The 11,163-nt window shown below is 45.3% G+C and overlaps 1 non-coding gene across 1 annotated transcript; it reads left to right on the plus strand.

Annotated features, from left to right (window-relative positions):
- Positions 1–9,928: 9,928 nt before the first annotated feature.
- On the plus strand, positions 9,929–9,997 carry LOC117873974. Its single transcript, XR_004644848.1, has one exon. It is a non-coding gene; the product is annotated as a small nucleolar RNA SNORD123 (small nucleolar RNA).
- The last annotated feature ends 1,166 nt before the right edge of the window (positions 9,998–11,163 follow it).

Consider the following 11,163-nt stretch of genomic DNA (forward strand, 5'->3'; position numbering starts at 1 on the left):
AGTGAAACTAGAGTCCCGGCCGCCCGCTTCTCTCCCGCCCCCAAGCCCCCGGCGGCGCACTCCCCGCCCTGCCCCAGCGCGTCCAGTGCCAGCCGCGCGCAGCCAGCCCCGCTCACACCGATCCCCTGCAAGGCGGTGGTAGAGCGCGCACCCCTCGCTCTGCCCTTCCCCCCGCCTTCCCCAAATCCCGTGTGTGACAGGTCGCGAACCTCCCCGAGCCCGAGCTGGGCCTCCGCCCCTTATAGGCAGCGACGTGCTGTTGAAAGGCTATTTTTAGGCCTCGGGCTACTGCACTATAAATGTCCCAGAGAGAGTGAGTGGGACAGTGAGACGTGGCACTCGGGATAGACTTGCAAGCATCCTACTGCTCAGGTACGTGTGCGCTAGCGGGGTCTGCACTCTTGTTACGGTTTCGGTGCATGCCCGTTTTGTTACATGTATAAAACTAACACGGCGTGGTGTTTTTCTCTTACTCTGCATATTTTCTTGTTTTAACGTAAGACCATCGAAGTTCACTCATTGCTTTTCCACAAGCGTTGGCATGTTTCTATGAACCACAGTACAGAGTAAACCACTTCTACCGTCTGCAAGGCTGGCTGTCTCCGTTTAAAGGTGTAAAATGTTATTAAAGTTTCATATATAAAACAAAAGCATGGAACGGATCCAGCGAACAAGAGCCCTAAACTATTAGACTCAATGAAAACAACTATAATCAAAAGCTGTTTGCAATCCAAAATGGTAGGAATTCAAATCGCCTGAAACTCCACAAGTTGAAACACCACTTTGGCTTACTTATATAAGAAATTCGCTCACGGGGAAGATTAATGAATATGAAAATTCAGATTCATCGGAAATAATGTAAGATCCCAAGCTTCAGCATTTTTACTGGCTGCTTATTGATATGGAACCCAATATAAAGGTAAAAATGTTAAGGGCCAAACTCAGATTTCAGGTACATCTCTATAACAGGACAGTTTCCTTTAACTACAAGAACATATGATTTCAGAGGCATCAGCTAAGGTATTTCATATGGTGTAGCATTTTCTTCATAATTCCTTAATCTCAGACAATTATATATTTCATATAAAAAAATAATCAAATTTTAAACTTGTCACGGAAACACTCACCCAATCAGATGTCATTTTTTAAAAATAAAGTTTAATCATTTGGATTAAATTAAATTACAGATATATAAATATCCTGTATTCTATTCTGGTGCTTTCTGTAGATCTTCACCTCTTACAACAGCTTTACTTTTTAAACGCTGGAATATAGACTATTTTTTCTGAATCTTTAAAAACAAAATCACAAGTATATTAGTACATGCACATAAAAATACCAATGAAAATACCAATAGGATTGTTAATACCTAGAGTTATATTGAGTTCCCAGAGCAGCGGTTTTCAACCTTTTTCTTTCGGAGCCACACACCCGCCCCCATGCTATAAAAACTCCAGGGGTCATGGGGACGGGGGCATGGGACAGTGGAGCTCGGGACAGTTCCACATGGTGGGGTCTGGAGAGGGAGTGCAACCTCAACCCCCTGACTCACCTCAGCAGGCCACCCAGCCTGTCTGGGTTGGGGGGGGAGGGGGCAACCAAAAATTATAACTCAAAAGGTGGGGGGGGCTCAGCTCAAATTGTTTGAAAATCGCTCAGGGTGCAAGCAGGAGGTAGCTAGTGGGGCATGGTAGCTGGGACTGTGTGCAGGCAGAGAGTGTAGTGCAGGGTGGGGGTAGCTAAGGGCTGTGTGCCAGGAGTGCCCCCCCTTGCTGTCGCTGCTCCCTGAGGGCTCTGCTGGAGCCAAGTCAGGTCCCCCCACTGGCTGTATGAGCAGTCAAAGGGGCTGGGAGCTGACGAGCAGTTGCAACCCCAGGCACCAGCAGGAGATGGGGAAACACTGCAGCTGCCTGCTCCATGGCACCAGTCAGAGCAGCACCTGCCCTGCACTGCCGGGCTCCAGCTTCCCACCTCCGACCTGGCCAGGGGCGGGGCCTGGGGGGTCTACAGGAAAGTTCATCAGATAGGGATAAGCTTCTTCCATGGTCCATTGTGTTCACTGATGGGTCATCGACTTGAATACTCCATTCATAATGTGCTGGCTAGAGTGGATGTAAATTACTACAGGAGCAAACACATTTGAAATACAGGTACATAGTCAATATTCATAACTTCAGATACAAAAATGATACATGCATATAAACAGGATAATCATATTCAGCAAACCGTAACTTTTTCATTGACACATTACATGACATAGTTTGTACATGGTTTGTTGCAATTATATAACAGTGGTAGCAACAATGATCTACATGGTCATATTTTAGGTTGCAGACTAAAATGGATTAACAAGTATCTCAAACAGGTTATTAAGAAAAAGTAGAAAGCCTACAAAGAATAGAAGAAGGGGTGAATCAGCAAGGAAGGCTACCTCTTGGGGAAAAGTGTAGGGGAAAAGTGAGAACTGCCAAAAGCCAAACAGAGTTGGGTCTTGCAATGGAAACTAAAACCAATAGTAAAAGGTTCTTTAGCCAGATAAATAAAAAGAAAACAAGGAAAGAAAAAGTGGGACACCTAACCACTGAGGATGGTTGGAGGAGGGTGGGGATTAAAGATAAGGGTAGCTAATGGGAAGGAAGACATGGAAATAGAAAATATCACATCCAAGGTGGAAGCCTGTAACAGGGCACACTCACCTCATGCGAGCGTCCCCCCTCTTGACAGAGTGCATATGCCTCTCTCTCTCCCTGTGGTGTGCCTTTGGTGACTCAGCTCTCCGGCCGAGTCACACACACTCTGTGTGATGAAAGCAAAGCAAAACCCCTTCCAGGGTACAAGTCCAACAGGAGTCTCTGTCAGTGCCCCTGTAATGTCTCCCACAAGTTGTCCCTGCTCCGAGATAGAGCAGTGCCCCAAGGCTCCCTCCCTAGTGACAGTATTCACCCTCTTAGGGCCTTTCCAGGCACAACTCTCCAGCTGGGCCACTGCAGTTCAGTTCCCCCCTCTGGGGGTGCCTCAATGTCAAGGCCACTTCTCCCAGTGCCTAATGGGGGGGGGGGGGGGCAGGCCTGCTCACTACTCCGGGTCCCAGCCCAGGGACCCTGTAGATAGCAGCCATCTGCTGTGTCCCTTTAACTATGTCACATGGCTTCTCTAATTCCCTGGGCCACTTTCCCACAGTGTCTTCACCCTTACTTCAGGACCTTGTCCTAATGGAGTCCCAGCAACCAGGTCAGGGCTCCTTCTCGCTCTCCCTGGCTTCTGGCAGCACTGCCCTGTAGGGGGTTCTGCAGCTCCCTCAGGCAGCCACACTCCTTCAGCCCTAGCAAGGAACTGCTGTCAGTCTAGCCCTGCAGCTCTTCTTATACTAGCCTGCAGGGCTGTAATTGGTTGTTTCCCACACAGCTGATCTAAGCAGATTGGAGGACCTCTCTACTGCCCTTTTCTGGGGCGGAGTGTGGCAGGCCCACAAAGCTTCCAGTTGGGGGCCTCAGGGCCTAGTCCACCCCATTACAAAGCCAAACTAAGGAAGCTTAATGGGACCAGGGAAGGGAGGGCGGGGCAGATAATTTCCAGCCAAGAATATTAATGGAACTGGCACATGAAATTCCAAAACCAATAGCAAGAACTTTTAATGAATTCGTAAACTCAGGGGTCATTGCAAACATAGTACCACTATTTAAAAAAGGGGGGGAAATGATTCAAGAAACTACAGGTCTGTTAGTTTGACCTCAATTGTATGCAAGATCATTTGGAAGAGAGGATATAAAGAGTGACGGATATAAAGGTTGATAAAATACAACATGGTTTTACAAATGGTAGATCGTACCAGACCAATCCGATCTCTTTCTTTGAAAAGATAACCAATTTGGTAGATAGAGGAAATCTACCTGGATTTCAGTATACGGGGCGGCTCCAGGCACCAGCACAGCAAGAGTATGCCTGGGGCGGCAAGCCACGAGGGGGGGCCTGCTGATCGCTGTGAGGGCGGCAGTAAGGCGGCTTTTGGCGGCGTGCCTGCGGAATGTTCCCCGGTCCCACAGTTTCTGCAGCAATTTGGCGGTGGATACACCGAAGCCGTGGGACCAGCAGATCACCCGCAGAAATGCCGCCAAATCCACGTGACCGCAGACCGCCCGCAGGCATGCCGCCAAAGGCCGCCTGACTGCCGCGCTTGGGGCAGCAAAAAACATAGAGCCACTCCTGTCAGTATAGCATTTGATACAGTTCCACATGGAAAATTATTAGTTAAATTGAAGAAGATGGGGGTTAATACAAGAATCGAAAGATGGGTAAGGAATGATCATGCTGAAAGTGAACTGTCAGGCTGGAGGGAGGTTACTAGTGGAGTTCCTCAAGGATTGGTGTAGGACCAATCTTATTTAACATTTTCATTAATGACCTTGGCACCAAAAGTGGGAATATGCTAATAAAATTTGCAGATGACACAAAGTTGCCAATACAGAGGAGGACCAGAAAATCATACAAAATTTGGACAACCTTGAAAACAGGAGTAATAGAAATTGGATGAATTTGAACAGTACCAAGTGCAAGGTCATGCATTTAGGGACTTACAAGAATTTTTGCTATAAGCTGGGGACGCATCAGTTTGAAGTGACAGTGGAGGAGAAAGACCCAGGTATATTGGTCAATCACAGTATGACTATGAGTCACCAATGGTTGTGAAAAAGGCTAATACAATCCTTGAATACATCAGGTGGGGTATTTCCAGTAGAGATAGGGAGGTGTTTATTAGCATTATACAAGGCACTAGTGAGACTTCATCTGGAATACTGTGTGCAGTTTGGGTCTCCCATGTTTAAGAAGGATGAATTCAAACTGGAACAGGTTCAGAGAAGTGCTACTAGGATGATCCAAGGAATGGAAAACCTACTTTATGAGAGGAGACTTAAGGAGCTTGGTTTGTTTAGCCTACAAAATAAAGGTTGAGGGGAGATACAATTGCTCTCTATAAATACATCAAAGGGATAAATAACAAAGAAGGAGAGGAGTTATTTAAGTTAAGTGGCAATGTTGGCACAAGAAGAAATGGATACAAACTGGCAATCAACAAGTTTAGGCTTGAAATTAGATAAGAGTTTCTAACCATCAGACGAGTGAAGTTCTGGAACAGCCTTCCAAGGGGAGCAATGGAGGCAAAATACCTAACTGGCTTCAAGACTGAGCTTGATAAATTTATGGAGGGTTTGATGTCATGAGATTGCCTACAAAGGCTTATGGCCCATCTGTGACTGCTATTAGCAAATATTACCAACAGTCGGAGATGGGACACTAGACAGGGAGGGCTCTGAGTTACAACAGAGAATTCTTTCCTAGGTGTCTGGCTGGTGGGTCTTGCTCACATGCTTAGGATCTAATTGATCACCATATTTGGGGTCAGGAAAGAATTTTCTCCATGGTCATATTGGCAGAGACCCTGGGGGATTTTCACCTTCCTCTGCAACATGGGGCATGGATCACTTGCTGGTTTGAACTAGAGAATCCACCCTGGTGGATTCTCTGTAACTTGAAGTCTTTAATTCAAGATTTCAGGACTTTGGCAATTCAGCCAGAGGTAATGGCACTATTACAGGAATTGTGGGGGTGAGATTATGCGGCATGTGATGAGCAGGAGGTCAGACTAGATGATTATGATGGTCCCTCCTGGCCTTAAAGTCTATGAGTCTAATCCTTCCTAAAGATCACAAACTGTGCCTGAGTTACATGGGGACAGATTGCATTAAAGAATATTTGACCACCTTCAAAAGGATAAAGAACAGAGAATTCCCCAAACTAACTGGTGAAGCTTTATACATGGTTAATAATCTGGATATAAATGATGTTATGTTGTATGAGCTGCTTAAGGGCCTGTGTTAAAAAGGTCTCAAATTACTCCAGAGGCATATCACCTAAAGGTTAAAAACCTCAAAAGAGTTGATATGATATGTCGCTGGGTCTATGTTAATAAAATGGGGGATTTATCTGAGAAAATGGATAAAAAGTAAAGGAGCAGAAAATTATGACCAATTAGTCTGCTCTGATGAGATGAGGGCAGCAGTGTGGGAAAAGACCCCAGCAACTGTGGAAGGGACAGTGACTTATACATGTAAGTGAGAGCATTCCTAGACTGCAGGTCCCAAAGGGTCGGGCACAAACCTGGCATAAAAGGGGGTGTCCAATGTGTTCATGGGAGAAAGGAGAGAAGGAACAGAACTAAGCACACACCACTCCAGTACTTATCCCCTCCTGATAACTCTAATTATCAGCCCCCAGCCCAAGGGGTGATCCAAGAAAGTGTTTCTTACATGTGTCCCTTGAACATATAAATAAACAATGTATGGGGAGTCCAAATACAATGCCCAATCCACCCAGGTTAATGCAGCTACCTTAATTTGGAGATTTCAGTGGTAGCAGAGGGGGTTTTAGTTAATTTTGTCCTGTCTATCCTCCTGGAGGTGGACATAAAGTTTATTAAAGAGGTCAAGCTAAATGGTAATGTGGAGAAATGCTGGTGCCCGGATCCGTTTAGTCAGGAGGAACGTAATTAAGGAGATTGTTATGTTCCCAGGGGACGAGGTAAAACTCCTTGTCATGGGGCATTTTAGAAGCAGAGTGCCTTTAGTCTGCATTGAATTAGATTGAGAAGGTTTAAGGGCTACTTTGAATGTGGGGGTTTCAGAGAATTTACCAGATGGTGTGTTAGTGGGAAATGACATAATAACACTCCTCAAAACTGTTAATATTGTGACTAATAGCAAGAGGGATATGTCCCTAAGTTCTCAAAGGTAAACCCTGAGGAGGGAGAGGCAACTAAGACGGGAGAGGAATCAACTGCACCCTCATGAGCAGAAAGTAGCAATGTATCTCCAGGGGAGAGGGATGAGGCATTGCCCCTCCCCTTCTCTCCCCCCCACTTGTCTGAAACAGCTCACAGTGCAAGCAAAAGCCAAATGGAATTTGCTACGGAATGAAGTGCAGACACCTTGCTGGAGAGCATAAGGGAGGCCATCCTCAGTAATGCCCCTAATAGAGAGAAGAGGGGGAGATTTTTATAAAAAGGATTTACAGTGAAGTCCTGCTTGGGAAAAATCAAGCCCTACAAACAATTGATCATACCCACAAAGCACTGTGCAGAGGTAATGCTACTAGCCCACAACTGCCCTTTTGCTGGTCACTTGGGAATGGAGTGGACATATGAGAGGCTTAAGAAAATCTTCTGTTGGCCCAATTATCAAAATAAAGTAAAGGAATACTGCCAGACTTGCGACTTATGTCAAAAGCAGAAAAAGCCTGTAGGTCTTAGCAAGGTTCCACAAGCATTTTCATGGTTGCCATGGATATCATACAGCCCTTACCCAGGCTAACTCAGAGAGGAAAAAGATTTAGATTAGTGGTGTTGGATGTTGACATCGGGTATCCCAAGGCAAGTACGAGGGACATGGGAATATTGAAGAATCAAATAGTCCCTGGGCTTCTCCAGTTATGGCACCCAAAGGGATGGGACAATAAGGCTTTGTGTTGATTACATAAATCTTAATTGTCATGTTTCTGAATATATACGCTATGCCTCAAATTGATGATATGCAATACCAAAGATGTTCAAAAACCAAAGTAAAGTTCCTGAGCACCCTGGATTTTACTAAGGAGTATTGGTAAATCTCCCTCGACAATGAAGCACAAAAAAAGTCTGTCTTTATTACTGATTCAGGACTTTTTGAGTTCAAAATGTTGCTATTTGGGTTAAGTAATGCAAGAGGCACATTTCAGAGGCTTATTAACCACATGTTAGCTGGGTCACAGGACTTTGTTAGTGTCTACATAGATGCTATCTTCAGCAATTCCTGGTCAGATCACTTGGAAATTATGCTGAAAAAAACTAAAATATGCAGGTCTCACAGTAAAAGTGTCGAAGTATAAGATATGGGAGGCCAAAGTCCCTTATCTAGGCCATTGAGTAGGAGGGGACTAGATTTTACCTGATTCCTTAAAAGTGGAATCCATTGTTAATTGTACCCCAAGCCAAAAAACAAATTTAGTCTTATTTAGGCTTGGCAAATTATTACCACAGCTTTGTGGAAAGCTTCAGCAACATTATATCTGCAGTTACAGACCTCTGCAGAAAGACACAGCCCAACAAAATGGTTTGGACTGCAGTCTGCCAGGAGGGCTTTGATAAAGTGAAAAGAAGAAGTGCTAAAGTGAGAAGAAGAGCTCGAAAACTTGTCTCTCTCACCAATAGAAGTTGGTCCAATAAAAGATATTACCTTTCCCAACTTGTCTCTTTAAAAAGAAATCTGTCAAAAAGAACGGTTCTAGCCCATCCAAATTTTGATAAGATATTTGAGCTCTGTACGGATGCATCCAGGTAGGCCTGTGGCCTGTGCTGATCAAGAGTGCATGTTATGATTTTATTTTTTATGTAACCATTTGGTTCCAATACTTCTATTTGATACAACTTGATTCTCTATACTGGTTAAATAAAGTTATACTTGATTTCACTGTAAATGAAACAAAAAGTGCTGTGAGTTAAGTGAAGCAGTGATCTGAGGTGAAACTGGTAAGTTGGGTGTAATGTTTCTTTGGTAACAGTAGATCAGTGAATACCTCATATGTCCAGTGGACGAGGAGTTGGACACTCTAGGGAGATGCTTGAAGGGCTCAAGTGTTGGAGCGTGCCTATCCCTAACCTGCAGAGTGACAACAGGGCCAGTGAGGCCTAGAGGGGAGTGTTTGTGTTGCCCGTGGCCAGTGGAGTTGGGGAGCTCATCCACAGCAAGCATTCCCCACACTAACACAGGTTGTAGTAAGGTACCTTATAGCCCTGGATGCCCCCAAGAAACATCACAGTACTCAGGGTGATTTAAAGACAGCCGCTAGCCCAGGGGTGGGCAAACTATTTGGCCTGAGGGCCATATCGGGGAATAGAAATTGTGTGGTGGGCCATGAATGCTCACAAAATTGGGATTGGGTGCAGGAGGGGGTGAGGGCTCTGGTTGGGGGTGCAGGCTCTGGGGTGGGGCTGGGGATGAATGATTTGGGGTGCAGGAGGGTGCTCCGGGCTGGGATCGAGGGGTTTGGAGAGCAGGAGGGAGATCAGGGCTGGGGAAGGGGGTTGGGGCATGGGGAGAGGCTCAGGGATGCAGGCTTCGAGCAGCGTTTACCTCACGTGGCTCCCAGAAGCAGTGGCATGCCCCTTCTCCGGCTCCTACACATGGAGCAGCCCCCGACCCTCGGAGCAGGAACATGTGGCTGCTTCTGGGAGCCACGTGGTGTGGCCCCTGACCTGGCACCTCGGCTGGAGTGCCGGAGCAGGGCCGAGCCAGGTGACGCAGCCCCCGACCCTGCGCTCCGGCTGGAGCACCAGAACGGGGCAAGCCCCAGACCTCTCTCCCCAGCGGGAGCTCGTGGGCCAGATCTCACACGCTGTAGTTTGCCCACCCCTGCACTAGCCCTTGGTGCCTCTCATACTATTGAGCTTCTCTACCATAGGAGAAAGGTCAGATTGCTGCACAATACAGCTGGTTGAACATTTTCAAAAATTTGACAAAAATATTTGGCTAAACATTTTTTCTGTTTTTCAACCAGTTTATAGGATGGTCATAATTTTCTGAAAATCTGAAATTTTGACCAAAAATATTGCAAAAGCCACTGACATTTTTATGATAAATTGTCTGCATTTTTTAAAGTCAGCTCTACTGCACATGGTGGGTTCTTCATAAATAAGGTTCTTCATAAATAATTTTGTATTATATCTTTGTGAATCCTGACACATATACCATTAAGCTGGCATTTTAAACTCAACTACATGAAATGGATATTAATATGTTCTTGAAATTCACTTTAGTAATTACCTCTTATTTTTCATTTTAAAACATCTATGATAGCTAGGATAGTTAATACGTTTTTATATAACTGTTAAAAGAAACTTGGTGAAAATGATGAATCCTGGGGTACTGATTCATGTGACTTGAAAAGACCATCCATTTCCTGATTCACCTTCATATTTTCTAAGGAAAAAGCAATGTTTTGGAATTTGTCTCTTCAATCAAATGATTTTTGTGTGTGTGTGTATTTCTCTTTCATTTCAGCCACTTTCCTGAACTGACATCTTAGCGATGAAGAACAAAGTTGGGGTGAGAATAAACAATGCCTTGAAGAAACACAGCTACTGAACTTCTCTTATGAATGGGAATAAGAGAAACTGATTATATCTGTGCTCTCTAAAAAGAAGTGAGAAGATTTTGTTTAAATTATGAAAAGTTAGAGACCTAAGGCATGGTCTTATTACATTTATTCATAGATTCTAAGGCCAGAAAGGACTGCTGTGATCATCTAGTCTGACCTGCTGTAGAGCGCTGGCCACAGAACTTCCTCAAAATAATTCCTAGAGCATAGCTTTTAGAAAAACTTCCAAACTTGATTGAAAAATTGTCTTTCATGGATTTAAATTAGGGCTGTCAATTAATCTCAGTTAATGCATACGATTAACTCAAAACAAATTAATGTTTTGTTTTTTTTTAACAAGCATTAATCCCACACCTCTGGAGACAGGACTTGATGGTTTCACACCCCCATGGAGCTGCCCCAGGCCAAACTGCCCCCATTCCCAGCCTGATGTCAGCCTGATGTCAAGGTGTCCCCCTCTCCCTGCCCATGTACCCTGTTGTCACTGAGCTGGGGTTAGGGAATGGGGAACCTGTCAGCTGCTGCTGCTCGCTCAGGAGTGAGTGCTGCCGATAGCAGATGCTGCTGGCTGAAAAAGCATTCAGGCTTCTGAGTGCTCTGCTTAAAGAGACATCACTTCCCCAACACACAGACACACACATTCTCTCACACCAAACCAAAATCTGAAATGGCGCTCCTGATGAGTGGCCAGAGTGCTGCAGAATGGCCATGGGCTCCAGCAAGATGAAGCCCCCATGAGATAACCCAGAGCCTGCCTTGAGATGCAGGTCGAGTGCCAGGCACCATGAGTCGCAACACAGAAGTAAGGGCGGCAATACACTATATATCATGCCACCCTTATTTCTGTGCTGCTGCTGACAGCAGCACTGCCTTCAGAGTTGAATTTGTGTCAGGGCTGAACCCCAGCACCTCTTTCAATACAAATTAAGCACTGGAGGGGGGGGCGACAATGGGGCTGGAGGTGATGGGGGGTTGGAG

The sequence above is a fragment of the Trachemys scripta genome, chromosome 2, assembly GCF_013100865.1.
Source record: "Trachemys scripta elegans isolate TJP31775 chromosome 2, CAS_Tse_1.0, whole genome shotgun sequence".
Classification (NCBI taxonomy): domain Eukaryota; kingdom Metazoa; phylum Chordata; order Testudines; family Emydidae; genus Trachemys; species Trachemys scripta.